At 39.9% G+C, this 14,942-nt stretch overlaps 1 long non-coding RNA gene and 1 pseudogene across 2 annotated transcripts in view; one reads left to right on the top strand and one right to left on the bottom strand.

The window, feature by feature from the left end:
* Window positions 1–618: 618 nt before the first annotated feature.
* The window catches only part of LOC309653530, a 21,399-nt gene continuing 7,075 nt past the window's right edge, over window positions 619–14,942 (bottom strand). Inside the window, exons 2-4 of the long non-coding RNA XR_014259241.1 lie at window positions 6,121–6,191; window positions 2,445–4,201; window positions 619–736 (exon numbers count right to left, since the gene is read on the bottom strand). This is a non-coding gene — a long non-coding RNA (uncharacterized lncRNA). The remainder of the gene's footprint in view (window positions 737–2,444; window positions 4,202–6,120; window positions 6,192–14,942) is intronic.
* The window catches only part of LOC309653528 (myosin-8-like), a 27,146-nt pseudogene continuing 21,502 nt past the window's right edge, over window positions 9,299–14,942 (top strand). The window contains exons 1-8 of the transcript in view: window positions 9,299–9,488; window positions 10,178–10,315; window positions 10,403–10,559; window positions 12,921–12,948; window positions 13,049–13,157; window positions 13,241–13,333; window positions 13,468–13,531; window positions 14,830–14,928. The product of the transcript in view is annotated as a myosin-8-like (transcript). The remainder of the gene's footprint in view (window positions 9,489–10,177; window positions 10,316–10,402; window positions 10,560–12,920; window positions 12,949–13,048; window positions 13,158–13,240; window positions 13,334–13,467; window positions 13,532–14,829; window positions 14,929–14,942) is intronic.

Below are 14,942 nucleotides of genomic sequence, written 5' to 3'. Positions count from 1 at the left end.
TGTTTTACATTTTTGTGTTTACGGAATGATCTTCCAACTTCTCGGTCCTGACATATCTATCTGCTCTTGGTGGGGAAAAAAACATTTTGGCTAAAAAATACTGATGAAGGAATAAACCCCGGCCTGATTGAGTTCTTGGGATTTTCATGGCAGGGTCCACAAATTCTCCAGGACTAGGACTCTTGTGAACAATTAAATTTATTTATAATTCAATTTTAAGTTATGAGGGGCACATTAAGTGAAAACATAAAAGGAATAAAATAATTGAAGCCCCAGATTTTACAGTGTTTCGAGAGAGAGGGCTTCTCACCTTGTGAGTTCATCAGTGTGAATAAAAGTTAAGGCTCTGCTGAAGTGTGTCCCACATTTATCACATTAAGGTTTCTCTCCAGTGTGAGTTTCCGGTGTATTTAAATGTGAGGCTCCAGCTAAACTATCTTCCACATTTATAACCTATATAGGGGTTCACTTCAGGGTGAGTTTTCTCATGTCATCTAAGGTTACAGCATTGCCTGAACGCCTTCCACATTGATGAGACCTGCATGGTTTCACTCCAGTATAAATTAGCTTGTGTGAATTCAATGATGAATAAAGGCTGAAGGCTCTTCCGAATTGATTGCAAGCATAGGGTTTCTGTCCTGTGAGAAGCCACTCATGTGGCGTGAAAGTTCAGTTCTATGTGAATCGCCTCATATTTGTTACATTCAGTGGGCTCTTCTCCAGTGTGAAGTCTCTGCTACTGATAAGGAAAGGAAAGACTGTTAAAAGTTTGCTCACATAAAATTCATTTCTTTAGTTCTCTACACATGAATTCTAGGATGCTCCCTCAGTGATGGTCTCCACTAACTACCCCCATGTTACTTACATTCACAGAGTCTCACTTTGCTGAATTCACATAGATTTTTCTATTTCGTAGCCTCTCACTGCCATTGTTTTCTGATTAACTTTTAGGTCTTCTTTGTTTTTCAAACACTATATACATGAGTTACATTTAAGCAACTGCCCTTTTGAAACTCAAGGTACAGTTTGCCTTTGGGACAATATGGTTCCAAATGCAAAGTATTCAAAAACCTCTGTGGGGCCAGCGTTTAAGTCCACTTTCAGTCAGGTGGTTGTGCTGAATTCCTCTTACCCTAAGATCATGTCTCTAATGTGGACAGCGGGGTTCATCCCCATAAACTTACTGTTGACCTTCAGCTAAATGGGTTCTTCTTGAAGCTACCGTCTGTGAACATGTTTAAAATATTGATCTTTAACACAGAGAAAAGGTATGAAATGGAGGAATATACCAGTAATTGGAAACATATTATAGGATATTGACAATTAGAATATATCTTTAAGGGTAAAACAAACGAAAAATAAAATGGGTGGGATGTTGGCGAGATCAAGATGAGGAAAAGCGCCGAAAGGGAGGGACTGAAACAGTGGGTGCTGTGTTGAAGTTTAGCACCAGTAACAACAGAGCCATCGTTTCCTCTAAGGCCAAGGAATATGCAGAAGGTTAGATTAATAAGATTGATACGTTCACAGAATTGTGGCACTATTGGAGGGATTGTTCTACATTGACTTCAACAAGATTCCAGAGACATTTCACTCAAAGAAACCTGCAATTGACATTACCCCAATTCTGGATGAAGTTCACAGTCACCTGACTTGAAAGTCACTGATTCCTAAAAACATACTGGACATTCTGGTTCAGGCTGACCCATGTCCCCAAATGTCCAGAGGTGATGGTCGAGGGCGACAGTACTGAGAAAAGGCAGCTGTGTGTATCGAAAGCTCAAACCCTGTTTGATGTCAAGTCCAATGTTCCTCTGGGCTGACTTGGCGTATGTTTTTCAGATGCATCACAGAACTGGGCACACTCTGAATACAGAGTGACTTTCATGATAAAGGAGCATCACATGCAGGGTGGTGTGAAATAACCTGCACAGTCCACAACAGAATGTTAATTGTGAGCTGACTGGCAATTCAAAAATGTGTACTTGGGAATTCATAAATATCCCTTCTCCCCAATGCTTTCAGTTAAATCTACAGACTTAGCACAAGGCAGGCAATATACATGTTCCTCCACTTATCAGCAGTGACTACAGGCAAAGTATTCCCCAATAAAAAACTCCCTGTTCTCATGTGGAAAATACTTTAATAACCTCTCAAGAGAGTTGAGTGATTAAATGAGTTGACATGACATGTCTGAACATAACAAAACCCAATAAATAAAAGCTACAGGTGAATTAGTCATTAAAAAGTCAGAGAGCCTTGATGCAATGTCCACCATTTTGTGTGTGTGAACAGAGTGTATATCAAACTTGGGGTCCGCAGTTGCTGCCTCCCTAACCTCGACACATACCATGCATTCATGACCAGATATGAGGACAGACGGGCTCAACTTCACAAGCCAGTGGTCTCGGGGCTACCAAACGATAAGATGATCCCCGACTGACCTTTCCTGTGGGTTGAGGTCCCTCTTTCCCTCCTCGTTTCCTGGGACCTCACCACTTTGACTATCATTGTGTCTCCTGTAGCTTCCTCCTGTCTTCCCTGCTCACAGACTAATAGGAGACTCTCGATGGTTCAGGACTCTCCAGAGCTTCAAATATGGCCATAGTATCCTAAGTTTTCCTCTACCTACTATATCCTCCTCAATGCACCAATTAAGGGAAAAATGCTTTCTGTAAAGTGCTTCCAGTTTCTGAACAAAGTTACCTATACAGGGGGAAAATGGCTGGTTTGGAACACGAATGAAGGGGATTATTTTGTTTTGACTTTTTAGAGTTTTCAAAATTGTCAATTGTATTCTGAGAAAACAGATTAAAAATTGGATTAAAAAAAAAAAAAAAAGCAAAATTGGCTCCACTCTGCCCTCTGGGCCAGTCCTGCTGAAGGGTTTCTTCTCTTTCTCCTGCCCCCTCAGCCCTGCACAGCCCTCTAGCCAGCACCTCTGACCCTGGACGTATTGAACTTACCCGTCCACACACCTCCTCCCCTACCAGGCCTTGAACTTCTGCCCTTGCTCATCCCTCCACTTGTGTCCATCACATGACAGAGCTCACTGCATCGCAGACTCGCTTATGGAGTGAGTCACAGCCTCGTCAAGACCATGGCTGAGGGGAGAGAAATATAACCTCTCATGTGCCCTCTTTACCATCACTGCCTTCATGGAGTCTGGAGCACGTGGGTGTAAATGTTGGAAAGGAGAAGGTTGCTGTATTAGCGCTTGCCCTACTCCACGATCCTCACAGAGATGCCAGATGACAGGACTAGTGCTCAGAGCCTTGACTCCCTCCTGGATACACTTAGAGCACTCACTTCAAGTGGTGGAAACAGAGCTACCGTTTCAGGAGAAAAAGCAAGTCCCCACTCACTTGGGGACAAATTGCCAAGACCTCAGCTGCTAGTATTCTCTCTCAGAGACACTGTTTACTCTAAGCAGGCAAATCGAAGGAAAGAGAAGAAAACCATGAGACTTGAATCCTACCTAGAGTTTTCAGACTTTCTGAGGTGATGAAATGTTCTGGTATTAGTGCCGATGGTTGCACAATTTTGTGAATAGACTATAAAGCACTAAATTCTACACTTTTCAAAGGGTGAATTTTATTGTATGTGAATTATGTCTCAACTTAAAAAATGGTGATTAATAAATGTGTTTTTAAAATAATATGGAAAACATTATCATGAGTTTTATTTGCTTCCTGTCATACTAAGCTCTGTGTATATGAAAAAAGACACCCCCCCAAATGAGAACAGACACTATTTACTCAGAACTTGTCTATAGAGCACGGGAGTCAGCCACCACCACTCACATCAGGCTGAGACTCAGGCACACATAAGAGTGGGGACACTTTCTGGTGGCAAAAAAAGGAAGGCATGTCCTGCCCAGAGCTTGTGATGGGGGAGGCTGGAGACAAGCTGATAGGAAGAGGGGCGTCCTAAGTGATTACTTAGGGGAATATATTTGGCTTTCCCCGCATTTGGTTCTACATGGAAAAGACTGAAAATGACGAAGCTGTGAGTCACTGACCAAGTCCTGACCCTTGGGGCCTATTGTTGCAGAGGTTGAAGTCTGGTTTTCCAGATTGGTTGTTGCAGGGTGTGGGGCAGGGCCTTGTGGCTGGAGGGAGACGTTGCCAGACTTCCAGGAGGATTTAGAAAATTCTGCATCCCAAAACCATCCTTCATCATCTTCAATCAATCAGATCCTCTGTGGATAGATAAACTTGAATCAATGTTTTCAAAATTAACTGCAAACAGAATTGGAAATGACTAATGTACAATATAATGACATATTAAAAGGCAAATATCAATAGAAGAATCTAACACACACACACACACATACGATAAAAAGAACTATCAGCTAAAAGAGAATCCTCTCCCCAAAGCCCAAATTTATACATCTGGAAATTAAAAAAAAAAAAAAAAAAACTTTAGATAATTTGGGAGTTGGAATGGAAATAGAAGCTTTAAAATAATTATAACTGAAGGACAATCATACAAGGGTACTACATATCAACCCATGGGATTTAGCCAAAGTAGTAACCAAAGAAAAATTTATAACCATAAATAAACATGCACGATCATAAGAAAGAATGAAAATAAATGAAGTTAGCTTTCAGTTCAAGATGCTAGATTAAAGACCGATATAATAAACCTAAGAAATAAAGGAATGAATAAGATTAAAAGCAGAAAATAATAAAATAGAAAAAACCTTATTTGCTAAATCTAAATTAAAAAGACCAACACAAAAGACAAAACTTTGGCAAATACGGTTTAAAATAAAAAGAACAAAATTAAAATATGTTAAAAAAATTAAAAGGAATAGATGCCTACACAGGAGTTTTTTTAACTATAAAAAGATAGGCACAAAAAAATCTAAAAACCCACATGAAATGGGCAATTTTCTAGGAAAATATAAATTCTCCAAATGGGCAAAAAAAAAAAAAAAAAAAGGTAGAAACTCTGAACAAACTAATCAATGGTCATGAAAAACCTTAAATTAGAGTGAAAGATTTCTCCTCCAAAGAGGCTACAGGCAGAAAGAGTTTCCTGAAGGAACTGTTCCAAGCCTTCATAGAACAGATTATTCACATCCTAAACACACTGCTGAAGAAAATAGAAACAAATGGGAGGCACTCATTTTACAAAACTAGCACGATCCTATATCAAAACCAGAAAAGGATAGCACAAGAAAAGACAACTATGGCCTAGTCCCACATGAACTCAGATGCAGAAATCCCACATTTAAAAAAAAAAAATGCGTAAACTTAAAGCAGCAGGAAATTAAACATTAAATCAATAGGTTTTATTTCATGAATTGCAGAACAGTAAAAGTGAGGAAATCTAACACAGTTCATTATATTAACAAGTGAGAGGAGAAAAAAATATAATTTCAATAGATACAGAAAAAACACTGGTAAAATCCAATGCATTTTTTTAGATATAATTCACATACTATAAAATTCACCATTTGAATGAACAATTCAGTGGTTTTAGTAGATTCACAATGTTATGCAACCATAACCACTATCTAATTCCAGAACATTTTCATCACCTCAAAAAGAAACCCCATTAGCGGTCATTCCCCAATCTCTCCTCTCCAGACCATTGTCTGGCAACCACTAATCTACTTTTTGTCTCTATGGATTTGCCTGTTCTTGTTATTCAAATATGAACACATTGCATCCAGCTTCGTTTACTTAGCATTAGTGTTTTCAAGGTTCATCCATGTTGTATCATGTATCAGTACTTCATTCCTTTTCATGGCTGAATAATATACCACTGTATGGATATACCACATTTATTTATCCATTTGTCTGTTGATGGACATGTGGGTTGTTTCCACTTAGCTATTATGGATAATGCTGTTATGAACATTTATGTGCAAGTCTTTGTATAAGCGTATGCTTTCAATTCTCTTGGCCTTATATCTACAAATGGAACAGTTTAATTCACATTTATGATTACAATGATTAGAAAACCAGATATAAAGTATACATCAAATATCATATTTGATGAGACATTAGATGCAATACAATTAATTTTAGTCTAATCTACAAGGCTTTAATTTTTCGTATAAATAGAACGTAAGAGGTTGCACAACAGCACATGTTTATCGAAACTCACAGAAATGAAGTTCTGCATCCTGTCTATGCCAGTGGTTACAAGAAAGAGTGCACATGCAAAAACTCATAGAACTATAAAACAAAAGAAGTGAATTTTATTGTAAATTAAAAAAAATTTTTAAATAGCAGCAGAAAAACTTTCATATAATCGTCAGCTAAAAAGAGTCAATTTTGCTGTATATAAATTATACCTCAATATCCCTAGCCATTAAAAAAAGAAAAGATTCTAATTTTAAAAGAATGATCATAATATAACTTGTCTAAAGAATAAGGGTGTAGGGACTTCCCTGGTGGCGCAGTGGTTAAGAGTACGCCTGCTAATGCAGGGCACACAGGCTCGAGCCCTGGTCCGGGAAGATCCCACAAGCCATGGAGCAGCTAAGCCTGTGCACCACAGCTACAGAGCCTGCGCTCTACAGCCCGCGAGCCACAGCTACTGAGCCCACATGCCACAGCTAGTGAGGCCCGTGCACCTAGAGCCCGTGCTCCGCAACGAAGAGTAGCCCCCACTCGCCGCAACTAGAGAAAGCCTGCGCGCAGCAACGAAGACCCAACGCAGCCAAAATTAATTAATTAATTAATTAATTTAAAAAAGAAAGAATAAGGGTGTAAATTTCATTAGTGGTATGAAAATTACCTGTGATATAATTTTTAAAGTAGGCTGTAAGACATATATGTACTTATATGTCTATATCTTATCTCTGCATATTGGGATTATAGAGCTTTTTTCTCTTTGCTTATCTGTGTTTTTTCCTACAATGAATACATATAATTTTGTAATAAATAATCATTTTTTTCAGTGTTGGGTGGATGGGCACTGACCCGACGGTAGAGACTCAGGATAGCATCTCCTCTCACCTTGGCCCTGCTGCCCGAGCCCAGACTCCAAGGGGGAGCCTTGGCAGCAGCCCAAGGGTGTGGAGGAGGTGGGGGTTCCTGTGGTACCAAAGAAGGAAAAGTGGTTATAGGGTCCTGAAAGCAATGTGTCGCTGAGTATGTGCTCACTGGGTCACCACAGGCATGTGCGAGAGAGTTTGCCAAAATGAATATAGCTCTTAGGAGGCCCCACCAGGCACTGTCAAAGATTACCTTCCCAGCACACTAGAAAGCAATCTCTGCCAGCAAATTGGTCGCTGTCAAATTATTTATAGGAGATTGGTTCACATACTCAATGTGATATGAATACTTCTAATTATATCCAAATATGACAAACGTCAGTACAAGTTATTCTGAGGGTTCATGCTGCCGAATGTCTTGCTCTAACAAAGAGGAGGTAGCTGCAGCATCAGCACATCAGCCCCTATATAAGCACGAAGGAGCCCTCCTGCTTCGTCTCCACCAAGAACCCAGAGGTAAGTGATAGGGGCCTTGGGACCTGAAGGACTCTGGGGGCAGAAACAGCTTACCCCGTGGCCCATCTCTGAGCATGAGACTGTTCCTCCCAACTTTGACTTTTATTTTCATACAGCCAAGTTTCAGACCAGGGAAATACTTTAATTCTGTAACTACCTTAAGCTCTGGAATTTCAGAGCTTCACTAATAAGAAACTTGTTGTTTTACAGTGTTAGATGCTTCTGAACCTGCATCTTCATTTGGAAGCCAGAGGTAAGACTCTGCTTTATTCATTCATTGATGACAGAGGGGATTCATTTAGGCTAACGAAGCTGGGGGCAGCTCTTCACTGTACACCATTTCCATATTTTTGCAGTTATGTAAATAGATTGTGCTTCTAAACGTCTGCTTATAAATGCTGGGAAATCATTTTTTCAGAATGTCTTATTCTCAGAGACCACCCTCACCTGAATTCCAGGATTAAAGGACCATTTAGGAAAGAATGAATTTTGACAGTGAGTTCTCAGCTGCACTTAGAACTCTCCAGGGGCAATGGACTATTCCATGCCAACCTCCCCCTCCTGACAAGCATTGAATACTTATACATTTTACCAATAATTTTTAAATACCCAGAAAAATTCTTAATCTAAAAATGTAAACAAAAACAAACATCTTGTTAAAACCATAGTATTTTAGCTACCTTTTCATGATTCACTGTAGTTTTTAGAAAGGTTTGTTATTGTTCGTTTAAAAAATCACAAGTATTACACCCACAGAGGGCTAAATATCATACCTAATTTAGAAGAGATCCTGGCCCTCCCCCCAAGTAATTCACTGCCTGAGAGCAAAGGGAAGACCCAACCGAAGTAACACACCAACACTGAGAGACATACCTATCGACGGAGGACAATGGCTCACATACATGCGATGAACTCTTAAATTTTTGTCTCCTTTCTTTTTCTGGATGGAAAGAAAAGAAGCCTGTGGAATTTATGTGGGATGAAGAAACTTCTTCGTGCTGAAGCTCTCATTTCTCTGTGGTTAGATCTGTTAACTGACAGTTGAAATCTCTCATGCCAAAAGGAGAATGTTAAAAGAGATTTTGGAATTAAGGCAATGCTAAGTCTCTTGGTAACAAGCCAAATGACAAAAAAACCCAAAAAACCTAGAATGATAAGAATTTATTATGGGTTTTTTTAATGACCCACCAAGAGATATAACACCAAATATTAACATTAAGTAGACATTAAAAATAATTATTTGGCTTGTGAGAGAAAAAATGGCCATCTAAAAGGCAAAGATGTTTTCGATAGCTTGGAAGATATCAATCTCCATTTGCACAAAACAAACCTTCCCTCCTAACTCTATGACTGTCCTAGCAAATGGCAGATGCAAACATTATGCAGAAGGAAAAGTGGGGATTAAAGAATGACAGTTGCTATAAAACAATCCATCAACAACAGTCTTAGCTATAGATATTGTTACAGTTTAGAGAATAAAACATGCAAGGATTCCGTTCTCACTCAGTTGTAGATGCCCTAGCCCTGAAGATCAAGATACACCATCTGGGAAGGAAATTTTCAAAGCCCTAAAAATGAAGCCTCAAACTGCAGTCTTATGCCAAACCAGCCCTGTGCTAGGGTTACTGTATGAGAACACTGGTCAGCAACAGCTTGGAAGAATAGTTACAGCCCAGGCAGGCGATGGAGCCTCAACATTTCTTTCATTTCAAATCCTAGCTCACATGCATAACTTCCGGTTTCTATTTCTCCTCTCCTTCATTTTTTCCCCAAGGCAAAATTCTCTCTAAATAAATCACAGCCATGAGTGCCAGTTTGGACGGTGAGATGGCTGCTTTTGGCGAAGCTGCTCCCTACCTTCGAAAATCGGAAAAGGAGGAGATTGAAGCCCAAAACAGGCCCTTCAATGCTAAATCATCAGTCTTTGTGGCGGAGCCCAAGGAATCCTATGTGAAGAGCATCATACAAAGCAAAGAAGGAGGGAAAGTAACTGTAAAGACAGAACGTGGAGCAGTAAGTAAAAACATAAGGAGAAAATACTCCCTGCTTTATTCCTCCACCTCCTCGCTTCAAGTTGAAGCCTTCGTTGCTCAGAATCTCTAAGCCTACTGCCAATACAGACACCCTTCTGGTCCATTAACAGACATCAGATTTGGAAGGTAGAAGAAATTCTCAGCAGTAACCTCATTTCTCCCTTTCCCAACTACCCAAAGGACTTTAAAGCCACTAGGCTTGGCCTCCAGCATTTCCCTTCAATTTCTCACTTCCCAGTCTAAATCCCCAAACTTGGGAGAAACAAAAACTAGCTTCTCCTATCAAAACAATTACTATCTACTTAGATAAACAATGTATTAATATCCCCATTACTGTCCCCCAAATTGAAGTTTCTTGTAATAAATGGCCAGGAAAATGAAAAATTAAACCCATTTAAGTAAAATGAAATAAACTGATAAATAAACCTGGGACAAGGAAATGTGGGAGGAAAAAAGTACTTTTTAAAGAGTAGTACGTATTCTAGCTCATCAGAGGAAACAGATTTTCTTAACCATCAAACGCTAAGATGAATGTATTTTCATGCCTTTATTTAAAAGACACCGAATAATATAATGGAAAGTGTCCACAACTGTAGTCTTATAATTAAAGCAGATAAACATAAATCCTACCTCCAACCATTAATACAAACTTGTCTCTTACTTTACTTGCCAGACTCTGTCAGAGAAGACCAAGTCTTCCCCATGAACCCTCCCAAATACGACAAGGTTGAGGACATGGTCGTGATGACCCACCTGCATGAGCCAGCAGTGCTGTACAACCTCAAAGAGCGTTACGCAGCCTGGATGATCTGTGCGAGCGCCCTTCAACCTCTCTTTATTCCACCTATCTCTCCAAGTAAAAACAAATCCCACACGTTGAATATTCTGATTTTCTCAGACCTGCTCGGGCCTCTTCTATGTCACCGTCAACCCCTACAAGTGGCTGCCGGTGTACAACCCCGAGGTGGGGGCTGCCTACCGAGGCAAAAAGCGCCAGGAGGCCCCGCCCCGCATCTTCTCCGTCTCTGACAACGCCTATCAGTTCATGATGACTGGTGAGTGAGTGATGCATCTATTTACAGAAATGTGGAAATAGAATCTTTAACGAACAAACAGACTTTGGGCTTTGATTACAATAATACATTGCAGCCACATGGGGCTTCACTGCTTTCAAGAAACTTTCAGAGCTGTAATATCACATATTCTTCCCTGCAGCCATTCTATAGATGAGTAAAGTGAAGCTCACTGAATTCATTGACCTACCCAAGCTAACCCAGCTGGTAGCCAGAAGCCTAGTTGAAATAATTAGTAGACCTCTGTAAACATATTTGTTGTTGCTTTCTCACATTTTTTACTTTCTGATTTGGACAGAAAAAAAGTTCAAGTAGATTTTTAAAAAATATCCACATCCACAGCAATCAAGGAAAATAGTTACCAGCCCTAGCGGGAAAGCTTTGTGAATTCTTTATCTTTAAAAGACACAGCTAATATCACTAGCCTTTGGGGTAGAACAGGAGTAAAGAAAGAGCTATGACTTTCCTCTCAAAGATTTTGAAGCATTTTCCTACAAGAATAGAAGAAAATAGAAATCCCTCTTTCTTTGAAAATACTTTTTTTTAAGATTTTTTTTTTTGACGTGGACCATTTTTTTTTAAGTCTTTATTGAATTTGTCACAATATTGCTTCTGTTTTCTGTTTTGGTTTTTTGGCTGCGAGGCACATGGGATCTTAGCTCCCTGACCAGGGATCAAATCTGCAACCCCTGCGTTGGAAGGCAAAGTCTTAACTACTGGACCACCAGGGAAGTCCCGAAAATATTTTTTTAAAAATTATATCAAAGTCTGTTATTCCTGTCTTATCAAAGCATAAACAAATGGCTTTGATGCGAACTGTAGGCCCAAATACAGCATGGAAACCTTTTATCGGCACACACCAAATGTGTTGCCTTTGGAAATATTCTAAATTCCTGAGTTTCCTGTTCTTCCATGAGATATTAGAAACTGGAGAAGATTTTGTTCCTTTTTGTTTTTTTTATTTGATTGTTTGTTTTTTTGCACTGTTTTTAAATTGTCTTTTAAAGGAGAAGAGGGAAGAGAAAGGGATAAAATAGGAATCTTCCATTACAAATTGGCCAGCAGTTCTACAAGGATATCATGCCAGGAAACTGTTGTTTAGTTGTCAGCAGAAGCTAGCTACCTTCCAGAAATTATCCAAATGTGGGCTCATTCCAGAGGTTTTAACACTTAGCAGTTGCATTTACACTGCTCTGTACACCACCACCCCTACAGAGGTCCCCACTCCCCCAAGTTTTGGGGCTGCTCCAAATTCAAGATTAGTTATCTCCAAACATGATTTTTGTATAAAAACCACCCCAAACTGTGGCATTTGACGAGGTTAGAGACTAGAACATTGTTTTCTTATCTATGCTCCCACTAGATGTGATATGATCTTTCCTGTATTTTCTTCTATTGGAAAAAGAAATCAAGCTGAATATGTTCCAAAATCTGTCTCTACTTCCCTGAATAGAGCTTTGAAGTTCTCTAAAGTCTATATCCACATCTAAATGGCACCCAAATTAGCATCTATTTCTCTGAATAGATTTTTTTAGATTTGAGAATGCTCTAAAATCTGTGTCAGTATAGAATTAAAGATTTAACAAATCAGAAAATTGGTATATATCCAACATATCAGTCATATAACTAGTGACAATTTTTATTTTTATTACTTAGAAACGTGTATAAAATAAAAAGGAAAATAAAAGTAAATGAACACCAACATTTACAGTTCCAGATCCCTTCTTTTTTTAGTATTACCAGCTGTCAAATTCATATGAAAAACCAGGAGGAGGCCAGGTAGCAGAAAAATATATAAACTGGAAGTCAAATAGACTTAAACATCTTGATAAGCTATGTAACTATTGGAAAAGTCACTTATTTCTCTCTGGGTTTGTTTCTTCATCTGTTAAATGAAACTTCAGAATTGTAGGATTCTTACTGAAGTAGTTACAGATGAAATTATATGATGCCTGGAATTTTCTTTAAAATAACCAAGTGAGTTTAGGATGGGTGTACAGGTTATACAAAGTTGGCCAAATAATAACTGTTGAAACTGTATGATGGGTACATAGGAGCTCTTTATACATTATTGCCTCTACCTTTGTATACGTTTGAAACTTCCCATAGGTTTTAAAATTAATAATATTTTAAGAAGAAACAGATGATTCTTTGCCTCTCATTTTCATAAGTTTTATTCCAAGAGGCAAGTACTATCTGGGAGCTACACACAAAACCAAGATCACAGGCAACATCTTCAAAATGTTAAAAAGGATAAACTGATTAATCTTTACAGAGTCAATAATCTTTGTACTGAATGTGTACTATCTTTAAAAACTGATGGTCTTGATTTCTTTTTTACAGAACGTGAGAACCAGTCCATCCTGATCACGTATGTGATTTTTTTCTTCTTCTCTGGTTTGTGATGATCGTCTTAGATGTCGACAATGTGAGCTGTAGTTCTGATCTCTTCTCTGGTTTCTCTTTGACAGTGGAGAATCTGGGGCAGGAAAGACTGTGAACACGAAGCGTGTGATCCAGTACTTTGCAACAATTGCAGTTACTGGAGAGAAGAAGAAGGAGGAAACTGGCAAAATGCAAGTGGGTCTGACTGGCGTGTCAGAATCAAGACTGGCAGGGCGTGCAGGAAGCACCAGATGTGAGGACTGTTCTTGCCTCTGCAGGGGACTCTGGAAGATCAAATCATCAGTGCCAACCCCCTGCTGGAGGCTTTTGGCAACGCCAAGACTGTGAGGAATGACAACTCCTCTCGCTTTGTGAGTCTCTGGGTCACAGAAGGGTGTTCTCAGGTCTTAAATGCCCAAAAAGGCATGTCTGAGTTATTAACTCAACCTCTTGTTACTCGTGTGCTAACAGTTTTGTATATAACATCATCTTTTTCACTTGCAAGGGTAAATTCATCAGGATCCACTTCGGTACCACAGGGAAACTGGCTTCTGCTGATATTGAAACATGTGAGTAACAGGACCATTGAAAATCAAACAGAGAAACAAGTGATGTCATTTGCAGGGATATTTTGCAACACTTGTTGAGCACTGAGCCTGCTGGAGGTGTTGCCCGTGAGCTAATGCCAAACTTATCCATAATCGCTGCGTGCTCTATTTACCTCAGTCTCAGACTGATGGCTCTATAACACATTCTGCAATTCCTGCCTCAGAAGCAACTATGACATTTTCTCCAGGAAAAACAGTAGGACTATCTATGGACTCCTATGAGTTATCTATAGGCTTACAATACATTTCGGTGATTTGCTCTTTTTTTTTTAATTAATTTATTTATTTATTTATGGCTGTGTTGGGTCTTCGTTTCCGTGCGAGGGCTTTCTCTAGTTGCGGCAAGTGGGGGCCACTCTTCATCGCGGTGCGCGGGCCTCTCACTATCGCGGCCTCTCTTGTTGCGGAGCACAGGCTCCAGACGCGCAGGCTCAGTAATTGTGGCTCAAGGGCCTAGTTCCTCCGCGGCATGTGGGATCTTCCCAGACCAGGGCTCGAACCCGTGTCTCCTGCACTGGCGGGCGGATTCTTAACCACTGCACCACCAGGGAAGCCCCCTGTGATTTGCTCTTGATCTGAACTTTTTTTTTTTTTAAATAAATTTATTTATTTATTTATTTATTTATTTTTGGCTGTGTTGGGCCTTCGTTTCTGTGCAAGGGCTTTCTCTAGTTGCGGCGAACGGGGGCCACTCTTCATCGTGGTGCGCAGGCCTCTCACTGTCGCGGCCTCTCTTGTTGCGGAGCACAGGCTCCAGACGTGCAGGCTCAGTAGTTGTGGCTCACGGGCCCAGTTGCTCCACGGCATGTGGGATCTTCCCAGACCAGGGCTCGAACCCGTGTCCCCTGCATTGGCAGGCGGATTCTCAACCACTGCACCACCAGGGAAGCCCAATCTGAGCTTTGGTAGGTGTTTCCAAGGTAAGTCCCTCACCAAAGAATCTAAGGTGATCTGAGGAAGGAGGGGATATTAAGGATCAACTATAATACAGAGGTCGCAGGTCATCCATATGCAAAGTTGATTTTTACTAGAGCATGCATACTTCACTCTCTGCTCTTAGATGGTGAGAACCTTGGGGAATTGCCATACGTATTTGGAATTCTTACATGTAGTACCAACAGGATCCATCATCACGTTGAAATCTCAATGGAGCCGAACGTCATGTCCCCAATTTTAGCCAAAGACACTGCAGTTCATTTAATATCTCAGCAGCATTGATATTTTTTTCTAATTCAATGTCTATTTCCCTCTCTTTCCAGATCTTCTAGAAAAGTCTAGAGTTACTTTCCAGTTAAAGGCAGAAAGAAGCTACCATATTTTTTATCAGATCACTTCCAATAAGAAGGCAGATCTGATTGGTAAGGATGAACTT

The sequence above is a fragment of the Balaenoptera physalus genome (genome assembly GCF_965194825.1).
Source record: "Balaenoptera physalus genome assembly, contig: HAP1_SCAFFOLD_550, whole genome shotgun sequence".
Classification (NCBI taxonomy): domain Eukaryota; kingdom Metazoa; phylum Chordata; class Mammalia; order Artiodactyla; family Balaenopteridae; genus Balaenoptera; species Balaenoptera physalus.
This window is presented reverse-complemented; position numbering and strand designations above follow the sequence as displayed.